Source organism: Bos javanicus, chromosome 10 (genome assembly GCF_032452875.1).
Source record: "Bos javanicus breed banteng chromosome 10, ARS-OSU_banteng_1.0, whole genome shotgun sequence".
In the NCBI taxonomy this organism is placed as follows: domain Eukaryota; kingdom Metazoa; phylum Chordata; class Mammalia; order Artiodactyla; family Bovidae; genus Bos; species Bos javanicus.
In genome coordinates this window covers 33,228,239-33,243,124 of record NC_083877.1, presented here as the reverse complement: position 1 = coordinate 33,243,124, position 14,886 = coordinate 33,228,239, and positions in this window count along the sequence as shown.

The window sequence follows — 14,886 nt, the reverse complement described above, 5'->3', positions numbered from 1 at the left end:
ACAGTGAACTGGAGCACCTGTTGTTTCACATCCTCATCAGCATTCAGCATGCCAGTGTTTTAGATTTTGACCATTCTAATAGCTGTGTAGAGATATCTCACTGTTGTTCCCTAATTCCATTTTGATACTCTGCGTTCTAGTTGAAAGCTATCTTTGCCTTGAGAATCTTTAAATGCCCTAGAATTAATTATGTATTCTACTTTCTCTACTGCCATGTACTAAGAAGCAGAATTATTGTCTATTTTATTATTTAAGGGTGAAAATGAATTAAAACTATGAGACTTAAGAAAAACCCAAGGGTAATCTGGTGGCTCATTTGGACATCTTGGAAACTGGTTAGGTAGGTTTTGAGATCCTTTTGTATAAGAAAATACACATGAAGCAAAAACCAGGTAATAGTCAAGAGACTTTAATTTTAGGAAGGATTGTATGATAGAAAAAATAATGGCCTTCCATAGATACCTACTTTAATCTCTAGAACTTGTGAATATATTATTTTTCATGGCAAGAGATTTTGTGGATGTGATTAAATCAAGGATATCCAGGTAGCGAGATAGCCTAGACTATCCTTGTGGGTCCAATGTTATCACAGGGTCCTTGTAAAGGGAGGCAGGTAGGACATATCAGACAGAAGATGTAAGGACAAGAGCAAGGTCAGGGAGAAAATAACACTGCTGGCTTTGAAGGTAGAGGAAGGGGTCAGCAGCCAAGGAATACAGCTTACCTCTAGAAGCTAGAAAAAAGAATGGATTCTCCCACAGAGCACAGAGAATGAATGCAGCCTAGAAGATTCCTTTTAGACTTTTGGCCAGCAGAACTGTAAGTGAATAAATTTATATTATTTTAAACCACTAAGTTTGTGGTAATTTGTTACAGCCAGTAATGGGCGGTTTTTACCCACAACATTTCTGTCACCAAACGTGTGGGTTTTCTAAGCCAAGCAATTCTCCAATTTTCTGTGGACACCAACTGAGTGTCCCACAGTTCAGTTCAGTTCAGTCGCTCAGTTGTGTCTGACTCTTTGTGACCCCATGAATCGCAGCACACCAGGCCTCCCTGTCCATCACCAACTCCCGGAGTTCACCCAAACTCATGTCCATCGAGTCGGTGATGCCATCCAGCCACTCATCCTCTGTCGTCCCCTTCTCCTCCTGCCCCCAATCCCTCCCAGGATTGGGGACAGGGTCTTTTCAGGGTCTTTTCCAATGAATCAGTTCTTCGAATGAGGTGGCCGAAGTATTGGAGTTTCAGCCTCAGCATTAGTCCTTCCAATGATCACCCAGGACTGGTCTCCTTTAGGATGGACTGGTTGGATCTCCTTGCAGTCCAAGGGGCTCTCAAGAGTCTTCTCCAACACCACAGTTCAAAAGCATCAATTCTTCGGTGCTCAGCTTTCTTCACAGTCCATACATGACCACTGGAAAACCATAGCCTTGACTAGACGAACCTTTGTCGGCAAAATAATATCTCTGCTTTTGAATATGCTATCTAGGTTGGTCATAACTTTCCTTCCAAGGAGTAAGCGTCTTTTAATTTCATGGCTGCAGTCACCATCTGCAGTGATATTGGAACCCCAAAATATAGTCTGACACTGTTTCCACTGTTTCCCCATCTATTTGCCATGAAGTGATGGGACCAGATGCCATGATCTTCATTTTCTGAATGTTGAGCTTTAAGCCAACTTTTTCACTCTCCTCTTTTACTTTCAATAAGAGGCTTTTTAGTTCCTCTTCATTTTCTGCCATAAGGGTGGTGTCATCTGCATATCTGAGGATATTGATATTTCTCCTGACAGTCTTGATTCCAGCTGTGCTCCTTCCAGCCCAGCGTTTCTCATGATGTACTCTGCATAGAAGTTAAATAAGCAGGGTGACAATATACAGCCTTGACGTACTCCTTTTCCTATTTGGAACCAGTCTATTGTTCCATGTCCACTTCTAACTGTTGCTTCCTGACCTGCATACAAATTTCTCAAGAGGCAGATCAGGTGGTCTGGGATTCCCATCTCTTTCAGAATTTTCCACAGTTTATTGTGATCCACACAGTCAAAGGCTTTGGCATAGTCAATAAAGCAGAAATAGATGTTTTTCTGGAACTCTCTTGCTTTTTCCATGATCCAGCGGATGTTGGAAATTTGATCTCTGGTTCCTTTGCCTTTTCTAAAACCAGCTTGAACATCTGGAAGTTCACGGTTCACGTATTGCTGAAGCCTGGCTTGGAGAATTTTGAGCATTACTTTACTAGCATGTGAGATGAGTGCAATTGTGCGGTAGTTTGAGCATTCTTTGGCATTACCTTTCTTTGGGATTGGAATGAAAACTGACCTTTTCCAGTCCTGTGGCCACTGCTGAGTTTTCCAAATCTGCTGGCATTTTGAGTGCAGCACTTTCACAGCATCATCTTTCAGGATTTGAAATAGCTCCACTGGAATTCCATCACCTCCACTAGCTTTGTTCGTACTGATGCTTTCTAAGGCTCACTTGACTTCACATTCCAGGATGTCTGGCTCTAGGTCAGTGATCACACCATCGTGATTATCTGGGTCGTGAAGATCTTTTTTGTGCAGTTCTCTGTATATTATTGCCATCTCTTCTTAATATCTTCTGCATCTGTTAAGTCCATACCATTTCTGTCCTTTATTGAGCCTATCTTTGCATGAAATCTTCACTTGGTATCTCTAATTTTCTTGAAGAGATCTCTAGTCTTTCCCATTCTGTTGTTTCCTCTGTTTCTTTTCATTGATTGCTGAGGAAGGCTTTCTTATCTCTCCTTGGTATTCTTTAGAACTCTGCATTCAAATGGGAATATCTTTCCTTTTCTCCTTTGCTTTTCACTTCTCTTCTTTTCACAGCTATTTGTAAAGCCTCCTCAGAGAGCCATTTTGCTTTTTTGCATTTCTTTACAGTTTAGTTCAGTTCTGACACTACCCGGAGTTAGTACATACCCCACGGGGTAAGGGTTCACACCAACAAGACTACTCCAACTCCAGACACCAGTCTCAAGTCTGAGCTACCAGTACTTCAGACAAGCTGACTATAAATTGTGGATTCTTGTGACCCCCTTGCCAGGTTCAATAATTTGATGGAATGGCTCACAGAGCTCAAGAAAGCACTTTACTACCACTATTATTTATTACAGGGGACATTCTAACACATAGTAATGAACAGCCAGATAAAGAGGTACCCAGAGCAAGGTCTGGAAGGATCCTCAGCACAGGAGCTTCTGTTCCCATGCATTGACATGTGTCACCTTCCTGGCACAGGCATGTATTTACCATGTGCAGTAACCATTCTGGGTAGTGAAAGGTCTTAGACCTAGCTGAATCAGTTTTAAGAAAAATGATGCAGCAAAAGTGATGGGATATCACTTCTGAGATTGGGTTAACAAGGATGTCAACTTCAGCTCCCTCCTTCTCCAGCTGTCTCTTGCTTACTCTGATGACGTCAGCTGCGTGTTGTGAGCTGCGTTACGGAGAGGCACATGTGAAAAGAACTGAGGGCAGCCTCTCATCATTCAGTGAGAATCTAAGGCCCTCAATTTAGTACCTCACCAAGGACTGAATCCCCCTTGGATGCTTCCTTCAAGTCTTAAGATGAGACCATAGCCCATACCTTGAGCATAGCCTTGAAGCATAGACTGCGGCAGATACCTAGTTAAGCTGTTCCCATGTTCCACACTCACAGAAACTGTGAACTAATAACGTTTATTAAATGGTATTTAATTCATTATTAATTTGTTATTAATATATTATTTAGTAGATATTGTTTAATAAATAAATAAGCCCCCCAAACTATTATGTAATAGTTTTGTTACATAGCAGTGGGGAATCAACATAAATAGATAAGAAGTGTTACATTCCTATGGCTGCGCTAACAAGTTACCACCAACTTGGTGGCTTAAAACAACTGAAATTTGTTCTCTCAAAATTCTGGAGGTCCAGAGTCAAAGTCTTAGTCCCTGGGCTGAACTCAAGGTGTTAGTAGGGCTGCACTCTCTCTGGAGGCTCTACAGGAGAATCCTCTCCTGCCTCTTCCGGCTTCTGACAGCTGCTGACATTCTTTGCCTTATGACCACATCACTCCAGTCTTCAAGGCCAGCACCTGTAAGTCTCTCTGCTCCATCTTCATATTGGCTTCTCCTCGTTCCCACTCTGTAAGTGTGTATGTGTGTGTGTGAAATTTCTCTCTGCCTCCTTCTTATAAGGATACCTTTGCCTGCATTTAGATAATCTAGATGAACTCCCCATCTCAAGATTTACCACAGAAGGATAATGTTTACAGGTTCCAGGTTTTCAGATGTGGATATCTTTCAAGGGAATACTGTTTAAAAATTTATTTATTTTAAATTGAAGGGTGATTGCTTTACAATGTTGTGTTGGTTTCTGCCATGCATCAACATGGATCAACCATAGGTATACATATGTCCCCTCCCTCTTAAAACTCCTTCTCACCTCCCACTCCATCCCACCCCTCTAGTTTGTCATAGAACACCAGGTTGAACTCCCTGCATTATACACCAACTTCCCATTACTATCTATTAATATTTTACATATGATAATGTACATATTTCAATGCTACTTTCTCAATTTGTCTCACCCTTTCCTGCTTGGGGGAACATTTTTCAGCCTGCCACAAATAGCTAACATTTTAAAACACTTATTTTGCTCTAGATAACTATGGTAAACACTTTACATGTATTTTCATCTATACAAATTATCACTACTCTTTTTATATACAAAGAAACTGAGTCTCAGAGAGTTTAGATGACTTGTCTCAGGTCATACAGCCAGCAAGTGATGAAGCCAGAGTGAACCGTGCAGTCTGAGATCGGAGCTCATCTATCTAATGGTATGTTGTATTACCTCTCCATAGTTTCATATGTATTTCTGTGTGCTCAGTTGCCATCATGTCTGACTCTTTGCGACTCTGTGGACAGTAGCCCACCACACTCAGACTGTGTCCATGGGATTTCCCAGGCAAGGATACTGGAGCGGGTTGCCATTTCTTTAACCTGAATAATTAGGAAAGGGTATATTCATTTCATGGCATATAATATGTTCAGTGAGTTCTTATTAATGGTGTGTTTTGTGATATCATTTTAATTCTCAAGTTAAAAGAATTTTAGTTATTTTGGAATTTTCAGTTATTTTTAAGGAAAGACAGTTAAACTGGGAGGACCTTATCTAACATTTCGAATCGAGATCTTTTGCCTAGAGAATATAGACCAAATAAATAGCCTTCCTTAGAGAATGGATCCCAGACGGGGTCTATTCCTCTTTGGTATGCCACATTTACATAAACCCAGTCTCTGATGTGGGGGCTCTGAAGAGCTGGAATAGCCAAACTGTACCCTGTGTGCCAGGGAATTCCCTGGTGGCTCAGTGGTAAAGACTCTGCCTGCCTACTCAGGAGACACGAGTTCTATTCTGGGTCAGGAAGATCCCCTGGAGAAGGAAATGGCAACCCACTACAGTATTCTTGCCTGGAGAATCCCATGGACAGAGGGGCCTGCCAGGCTACAGTCCATGGGTTCTCCAGCCAGACACAACTTATTGACCAAACAACAACAACCATCCTATGTGCCCCGCTCTAGGAGAACTGATTGCTTTGAGTGATTAGAGGCACTTCTTCATAACCAGTTTTGGATGGATTTATTTTAGCTTTCTTTGGAAAAGTGCATCTAGAGACAAAATTTAAATGAATATAGAGAGAAGTGATTCTTGTGTTGATCAAAGTTCAGAATGAGAATGTGTAATGTATACCAAATTAGGTTCTGCTTAGCATTTACTATGCTATGCCTTTAACAATTTACTGATTTTTTTTTGTGTGTATTTCCTGTTAGTCTAAAAATTCAAATCACACAGGTACTTCAGCTCTGTGTAGATTTAAAGTTTAGGCTGTGACTCTCTTTTCTACAGAGCTCTTCTTGGAAGGAGATTCCACATTTAAGGAAGTAATGCTGTCAGAGGCTTTGAAGCTATTTCTTGAGCTTTTGTTTTTATTGCCACTACACTAATGATGGCAGGGCCATCCCTTCCCCTGTGTGACATGCTTGAGCAGGTGTGCAGATGGTTAAAGGACTAGGGGGATGGGACTCAGGTGGCAGATGGTGGTGCCTTGTCATGGTTCCAACTACACTTTGAACATTCTGTCCCTCCTCTGACATGCATCACTTCAGGTGGTAACCTCATTTGGAGGTGAATTGTTCTTTGCTGTTTGTGTGTGTGTGTGTGTGTGTTCGAGTTGACCTCATACCTGGCACTGTGTGAAATGTATTGGCCTAGATTCTGCTCCAGAGATGATAGAGGCCTATTAGTATTTACTGTGTCCTCTTTCATATTGATTTTTAGAATAGAACCTGAAGAGATCTTCTAGTTTTACCGAGATTACCTAGTCACCGGCACTCTTCTATTAACCTTCATCTGGTTTTCTCTCCAAGGACAGATGCTTCATGAAAAAAAGGAGTTCCCGAGTCAAATTATGGAAGAAAGGGCAAATGCAGTTAGAAAATGTTGATTCCTTTCCTCCCCCCATCACCTCTGTAGCCAGCGTGTTGTTAACTACACCTTCTTTTCTGCACCTCCCTGAATATAGCCCTAGTGGGTGTTTCTGGCGTGCTGATAGGTTCTCCCCTTAAGTCAGCTCTCCTCTTGGCCTGAAGTAATTTTCAGCACTCTGGGAGCTTCCCTGGGTTCCTTGCAGGTGATACTCAGAAGCCATGGGAGTGTTCAGGTCCTCAGCCCTCCATCTTTGGGAAGTTGGACTTGATAAATGCCCCAAACCAACCCACCCTCTGCAGAATAATTCTGAAGCCACATCATAGTTTCTTAGAGAGTTTCCAGCAGAACTGAGCTCTAAACAGAGCAAATGCTCAGAGCAGTGACCTACTAACATAAGCTGCATGGTGTTTCCCATTTCCCTATTTCATTTTTCCCTGTCTCATTTGTGTTTCCTATTTCTGTCTCTGACACAAACTACCTACACTCAAGTCCTTATCTGAGAGTCTGCTTTTGGAAGACTGCACCTCTGGATAGTCTATGCATATCCAGTTTGAGAGGTTTTTGAGTAGAGAAATTTATTTAGTCCTGTTCCCTAAACTTGCCATTCCATTCCACATTTTTTTAAACTCTAAAATTCTGTGTATCTAATTTTTTTGCAATATCATTCCTGAATTTGGCTGCTGGAGATATCTCAGAGAGGTATTGCTTAATAGTGGCCCTTGAAGGAGCCCACAGGTTCCTTTTTACAGTTCATTTTTGTCTTGAGTCCCCTTGGCAGAAGCCTCAAGGTCACAGGTCTACAAGGGACCTTAGAGTCTATTTAACTCATTTTATCAATAGAGAAACTAAGACCGAGGGTGATGGGCTGTCATTTGGCTCAGTCATCTGCAATTTCATAGGACATGTGCAAATTATCTAGCCCAAAGTTTAGTAAACTAGCTTATGGGCACAACTCAGCCTGCAGCCTGTTTTTGTACAGCCTACAGGCTAAGAACCGCTATTAACATTTTTAAGTGGTTGAAAAATTTTTGAAAATACTATTTCATGATAATGAAAATTAATATAAAATTCTAACTTCAATATCTATAAAGTTTTATTGGAATATAGGCACATCCTTTGGTTTATGTCACTAAACCAACAGCTGTTTTACTGCTGCAATGGCAGAGGTGAGTAGTTGTGACACAGATGGTCTAACCCACAAGCCTGAGATATTTACTATCTGATTCTCTGCAGAAAAAATTTTCCAGTTCCTGTTTTAGCTTCTCAGGACATGATGAAGAGAATTGCAGATGTCAGCGTGCACACAGGCATAAATTAATAGAACGTAGTGGAGAGGTCAGAGTTGTGAGTTGTGGGTGAGAATCCTGTTCTGTGCGGTGTTCTTAACAAGCCTTGTTGGATTTTGGACAAATGACAACACATATTTAAACATCCATTTCCTCATTTATGAAATGAAGGGACTAGACCGAAGAGTTCTTAAATCCCCTAATAATCTATTTTCTCTTAGTTTGTCTATTCCGGATCCATTAATCGCTGTGCTAGACTCACGGTCACAGTTGTGACATCTCCCCTACGACACAGCTTTCACAGGTGTGTGAAAATCATATTATAAACTTTCCAGTGAATCTCGAGTCCATTCCCCAGCTACTTCCTTTATCTAAATCTCACACAAATCCAAGAATTCTCCTGCCATATTGCCTAAGGCCAGGCACCAGGCAACTAGAGACCACCCCTATAGAGCAGAGGGCACCAATATTATGAAAACTAGCCAATTTTAGACCATTTCCCCCTTCCCTGCCTTGCCTTTCCCATAGAAAACACAATCAAGGCTCTAGGCCACGTTTTCCTCTCCTTCCTGCTTGTACCCGCTGGTGTTTCCCCATGTGCCTCTCATTTCTGGGGAATTGTAACGAGAAACTCTTTTTCAGTGACATGGACCTTTCTGTATCATTACTCAATCACCTTTATAAATTAAGACTTGTGCACAAATTGCTTAAGCACAAATAACGTATAATTCTGTGTGGTTATCTCAGAGTTTAATGTATATATAATTCTAGAACATGATTTGTTCCTGATATGCAGCCTAAGCCAGTCTTTCTTTATTGCAGCTCAGTTCCATTGCTCCTCATCCATGAGCTGTAGGAAAGTGAGCACATAGGCTGCATCCTTGCCACACAGGGAGCCTTTGGCTATTTCTAAAGTTCATATGACTTATTGGTAAGTCTGTGGTTTGCTGCCTCATAAATCAAAAGCTTAGATTAAGAAACACTTTCTCATCACATTATATGGTTTTGCATTCGTCTTTCCTCCTTACACTGCTCTGAGTCCTGGAAACACTAGGCTTTCCTACTTAGCCTGGTATGAGCTGTGCTATATATATTTTTTAAGTGCGTACTTTAGTTATGTCAGGTATGATTGATTCTGTTTTTTCCAGAAAGTTGTTTGTCTTTTGGTAGCTCCTATTACTGTTGGTGTTGTCATCTTTCTTTCAGGGATTCTCTCTCCTGTGTCGCCCTCAGAAATCAAGGTCAGTTAGGACTTATAGGGGTGTCCTGGTGGCACAGATGAGTAAACTAGACCAGGTATGACACAATCGGGGTGATGGGGACTACGGTGAACAAATGGCCACATGCCATGGACTCAGCTCTTATTTCTCACCTTTGAGCAATTACTGTCACATGAGAATTCTGTCCAGTGGTGACAAAACTTTTCAAAGAGAAGTCCCAAATCTAGAATTTTAGATGGCATCTCTAGAATTTACAACACGTGAAAATGAGAGGGAAAAAAAAAAAAGTTTGAGTCAAATGCAACTCAATTTGAATGGGCCTGTGAGCCATCACTTTGCTATGTTTGATCTGTGATAAATGGGAAAATCCTTCCAGACTCATTCCAGACTCATTCTTGCTTCAACTAAGTCACTGGACCCGGAACCTATGACTGCTGAACTCTTAGCTTTTGTCAACACTTGTCTCATATGCCATGAGATCCTAGGATCCAGCTCCTTGCTATTTCAAGGGTAAATCAGGCAATCTAATGACCTCATTCATTCTAACAGGCACTTTTGCTAGGATCCTTCCTTCCTTCTCCATTAAGATGTATGTTTTATGAATGAAATTATAGGGATAATATTCTTGTAGCTCTTTTCTATAATTGAGGATTTTAAACATGTAAAAGGGTCAGAAGTCCATAGTCAGCCAGAGGGGGATATATAGGCACAATGGTAAGTGGTACTTTGTGTTACCTCCCTAATCACAGGTATTAGCAAGCTGTCAGTGTCCAGGGCCAGGTCTGAAAATAATCTGGACTTGCATCATTGTGCCTGTGGTTGCCTTTTATCAGTATCAGCATCAGGTATGGGCTGACTTACAGAGGACCGTTAACCAACTTTTGTCAGTTCTCCCTTAAAGTTAAGGGTGCTTCTGCTGTTGATAGGCACTGTGTTTTTGAAGGTTGTTTGTGTATGCACCTAGTAATCGGAGAAGGCAATGGCACCCCACTCCAGTACTCTTGCCTGGAAAATCCCATGGACGGAGGAACCTGGTGGGCTGCAGTTCATGGGGTCCCTAGGAGTCGGACACGACTGAGCGACTTCACTTTCACTTTTCACTTTCATGCATTGGAGAAGGAAATGGCAACCCACTCCAGTGATCTTGCCTGGAGAATCCCAGGGATGGGGGAGCCTGGTGGGCTGCTGTCTCAGGGGTCGCACAGAGTCAGACACGACTGAAGTGACTTAGCAGCAGCAGCAGCAGCATGCTTAATAAGATCCCCCTGAGCTTTTAAAACATTTAAGTGGAAGATTTAGATTGCACAAATAGAAGAGGCAGCTGGTGAGACTTGGTCATATGACAGGTGGAGGGGATATTTTGAGGTTTAGAAGCCCAAACCAGACTTTCTGTTCTTCTCTGCCCATTGGCCTAGAAGGCACCCACATTAAACCCACCAAGTTTTATTCAGTGAAACCAGTGAAATGTCTGCTGTTCCCATCTTCTTAGACTGCCAGCAGCACTTAACAAGAATCCAATGAGCGAGCGCCTCAGATGGCTAGTTGACCAGCTCTCTACCCCAGCTCCCTCTCAGGAATAATAAGGTTTTTTGCCAGGATTGTACACATCCAACAGCCCAGCGTGAGTCATTCTTTTGCCCCAGGGTCGGTTAAGATTGAATCAGTGAGTTGAGGAAAAAAAAAAAACAGAACAGTGATTTGATTTCTTTTATTCCCCCTGGGAAGTAGGTTGAGGATAAGGATGAGGACAAACTCGTTTATTTTACATGCTTATTTGCAGCATTAATATATAGTCTCCTTCCACGAGTAATGTTTTGAGCACTGTGTACAGCTCTATCACTAATGAGAGGGAAGTGGGAACTGTTTCATTTCCTTTCGGGTAATTCTTTTGAGGCTAGCACCACCGTGTGGATAAAGGGGATGCAGACATCTTTGGCTTGCGTAACAGGCCAGCACTGTGCCTCTGGCAACATGGTCTGGTATCTTCTCTCCTATTCCATCTCTTCTGAGTCATCACAGAACAGCATAGTGATAGGGATATTTTTTGCAGCAGTGTTATACAGTGCTGGACTCTCAGGATTCTGTGCTTCCACAAAGTGACTGAACTTGCAGGAAGATGACAGAAAAGATTCATAGAGCAGATTTGTATCAGGCAGAGTGTAAATTAGACCCCTAGTTTGGGATTAGCCACTGGACTCTAAAGTGGATGGTGCCAATTTGGACTCTGTAAGAAACACCAGGGTCTGTTCTGAGGCAACTTTCTGACATTTATTACCCAAGAGGGGCAGACTGAATCAGAGGAAAGGAGAAGACATAAAATTTGGTGGTGGGATACAAAAGAATTTTACCAAACCACAGTGGTTTGCCTCTTGGTTGAGAACATGAGGTGCAGCTCCTCTCCTGACTCTTATGGTAGAATGAAGAGGAGAGAAGAATACAGAGCAGTTCTACTGACTGTGGCTTTAAGTCCTGCAAGCAGGGTGGGAGTGGCTGGCAAAGAGAGGAGAAAGATGTATACCTCCATAGCGGCCTTTCCTGTGTGCTGGCACCAAGGTCCCTGGAGAAGGGCAAGCCTGCTGCTCCCTGAGGGGTTGTTTCTTCATTTCCAAATTGACTTGTATGTGTGTTTTGGGATTGGGGTCTAACAGATAAAGGTAGGGAAAGCAGTTGCTTATAAAGAACTAGCCCCATTTAACTCCTAATAGATCACCCTTCCAGTCTTTTTCTTTGTTTAGTTTCCCAACTCCAAAGAGAAAAATTTTACTAACACTTAAAATGGGGAGTTGTGATTGTAGAAATTTCAGGGAGTCAAGAAAAACAATCAGGATATGCTAACATTCCTCTCTTCGATGAACTATTAAAGTGATAGGAAATGTATAGAACTGTCCTTGCCACCCACCACTCACTATTGCCTTTATATATCCCCTTTGGTGTATACTCAGTTGTACAGTTGTGTCCAACTCTTTGCCACCCCCTGGACTATAGCCCACCAGACTCCTCTGTGCATAGGATTTCTCAGACAAGAATACTGGAGTGGGTTGCCATTTCCTACTCCAGAGGATCTTTGCATCCCAAGGATCGAACCTGAGCTTCTTGCATCTCCTGCATTGGCAGGTGGATTCTTTACCACTGAGCCACCTGGGAAACCCGTATCTCTCTTTTACTCTTTTCCATAACTGACCTGGCTCCTACAGCTGTAAACATTAATATATCTGGGATTTCAGATTGAAACAGCTTCTTGTGGCTGAGTATGGATTAATGCCAGTCTGGTGGGGGCTTTCAAGGGACATGTTATGGAACTTTCCTCTGTAGAAAGCCATTTTTCAAACTTAAGTATGACCAGGAAGCTGGGTGGGCTAGCTGATATGTAAAGTGCAGATTTAGGTTCACATTAAGATTAGAACAGAGATAAATTAATTAGAGAATAGAAAAATAGAAAAATCAATGAAATAAAAAGTTAGTTCTTTAGAAAGGTCAACAAAATTGACAAACTTTTAGTTAGATGACTGAAAAAAAAAAAAAAAGGGAACAGATAATTGCTGATATTACCACTGAGGCTATACAGAAATAAAAAGTATTATAAGAGGATACTATTAACAATTGTATGCCAACAAATTGGATAGTCTGGATGAAATGGACACATTCTAGAAACATAAAACCTATCAAGACTGAATCATGAAGAAATAAAAAACCTGTTCTTAGAATAGATCTTTAACAAGTAAGGAGACTGAATCTGTAATCAAAAATCTCCCAAAAAGGAAGAGGCCTGGACCTGATGGCTTCACTGTTGAATTTTAACAAATACTTGAAGAAGAATGAATGCTAATCCTTCTCAAACTTTTCCAAAAATTGAGGAGGAGGGAAAAGTCCTAACTCATTCTATGAGGCCAGCTTTCCCCTGATATCAAAAAGCCAGACAAAGGCAATATAAGAAAATGCCATTCATAACTTCATTGAAACCCCTAGCAAAACCCTAGTGAGTGATTTTCTTTTAGGAGTAAAAATATTCAAAGACTCATCCTGAAATTCATGTGGAATTTCAAGGTACAGTGAATAGCCAGAACAATCTTGAAAAAAGAAGAACGTAGTTGAAGGACTCGCACCTCCTGATGTCAAGACTTACACAAAGTTATGGTATTCAAAACGGTGTGGTTCTGGCATGGAGACATGCGTATATACCAATGCACCAGAATAGAGATTCCTGAAATAAACCCTTCCTTATATACTCAAATGATCTTCAACATGGATGTTAAAACCATTCAGTGGGGAAGTTCAGTCTTTTCAACAAATGGTACTGTGAAAACTACTTATCCACATGGAAAAGAATGAAGGTGGACCCTTACCTAGCACCATAAGCAAAATTAAATCAAAATGGATCAAAGACCTAAACATAAAACTATTGAATTCATAGAAGAAAACATGAAATTATAAAACTCTAAGAAGAAAACATATGAAGAAATCTCCTTGATATTAATCTCTTTGGAGAGAACCATGAGGAAAGAAGAGAGGTAGAAATTTCTTCTACAATCTAGATGTCACCAGGAGCCACCGCTATCTTTGATGCTGGCTTAGATTGCTTTTCCTACCATCCTCCACGTTTCATGTTCTATGTTTTAGTTATTTTTCTGAGGATTTCTGCAAATGTTTTCTCCTACTTACTTGTTTATTCTATAATTTACGGCTGCTTCTTTGTTTCTGACTCAGCATTGACTCAAACTGAAGAGATAACAGCTTCTTTTCTGCCAAAATTCACTTGTAAGGGTTAACTAAAGGCAACTTGTACAGGCAAATATCTATAACCATATCTGGTAGAGTTTACTGGGCAGTGAAGTAAGCATGTAAGAGCTAATATTGCAGCACCACTTATTAGAAAATGCTCTAAAATTGAATATCAACTTTTCTTCTCTTCTGATAGTCCCTTGGTCCATTTCCACCAGCTTGGTTGGATTTCAGTGTCTCATCATTTTGTTCAGCTTTCTCTCCTTGCTTCTTCTTCTCTCAGATGTGACAAAAAATTCGTGTATTATTATGAAAAGCATTTCAGTTTTAGCACTTATCACTCCCTCACAATTCACACTTTGCATAACTCAGGGTTTATTAATGTGCCCTGCTAAAAAAAGGTTCATGCATACCAAGTGTCACCCTTTCTTCTTTCCACTTTCCCTGATAGGAGCAGGGAGAGAAATATGGCAGTTAATTTCACCAGGGCTAAGAATTATGCTTTTACCTTACAAGACTGGAGGGTACAGTTGATTTTGATTTTAAACAACAATTGCAGCAGCATCTTCATTATATTATTTCCTGACTGTAAAGAGTTGGGAAATGCTAGTTTCCCAGAAGGGGCACTGAAAAATGCTCAAGAGATCTAGTTTTATCCTGATTCTGTCACTAACTAGTTATGTGATTTTGGGTAAAGTGCCTCACGGAGCCGGAATGACTAATTCCTAAATTCCTTGCCAATTTTGTAAATCCGTAATTTGTCTGAGAGTCTCCCAAATTCTTCCATAAATGTAGCCATGGCTGGGATTTCCCACTTCACAGGTGGGTGAACATCCCACCATGCTGGACTATGCCTTAGCCTTTCATCGGCCAGCTGTCAGGTCAATGTCTGCTGTTAGAAACAACAGAATATATTAGAGGCCAAACTTTGGGTCCAGACACAGGCGCAAATTCTGTTTCTTTCAACTCAAAACTCTGGTTTTTCTGTTTGCTCTCAAAACTGGCTATTTGTAAACTAGGTAGGTTGTATTTAATACAGTGATGTTCATGAAATACTTAGTAAGGGGCCTTGTACATAATAAGTGCTTAATAAGGAATTCATGATCATGAACATCATGTCTGTTATAAAGGGACTGAGTAAATGTCATGACAAACTCTTTCT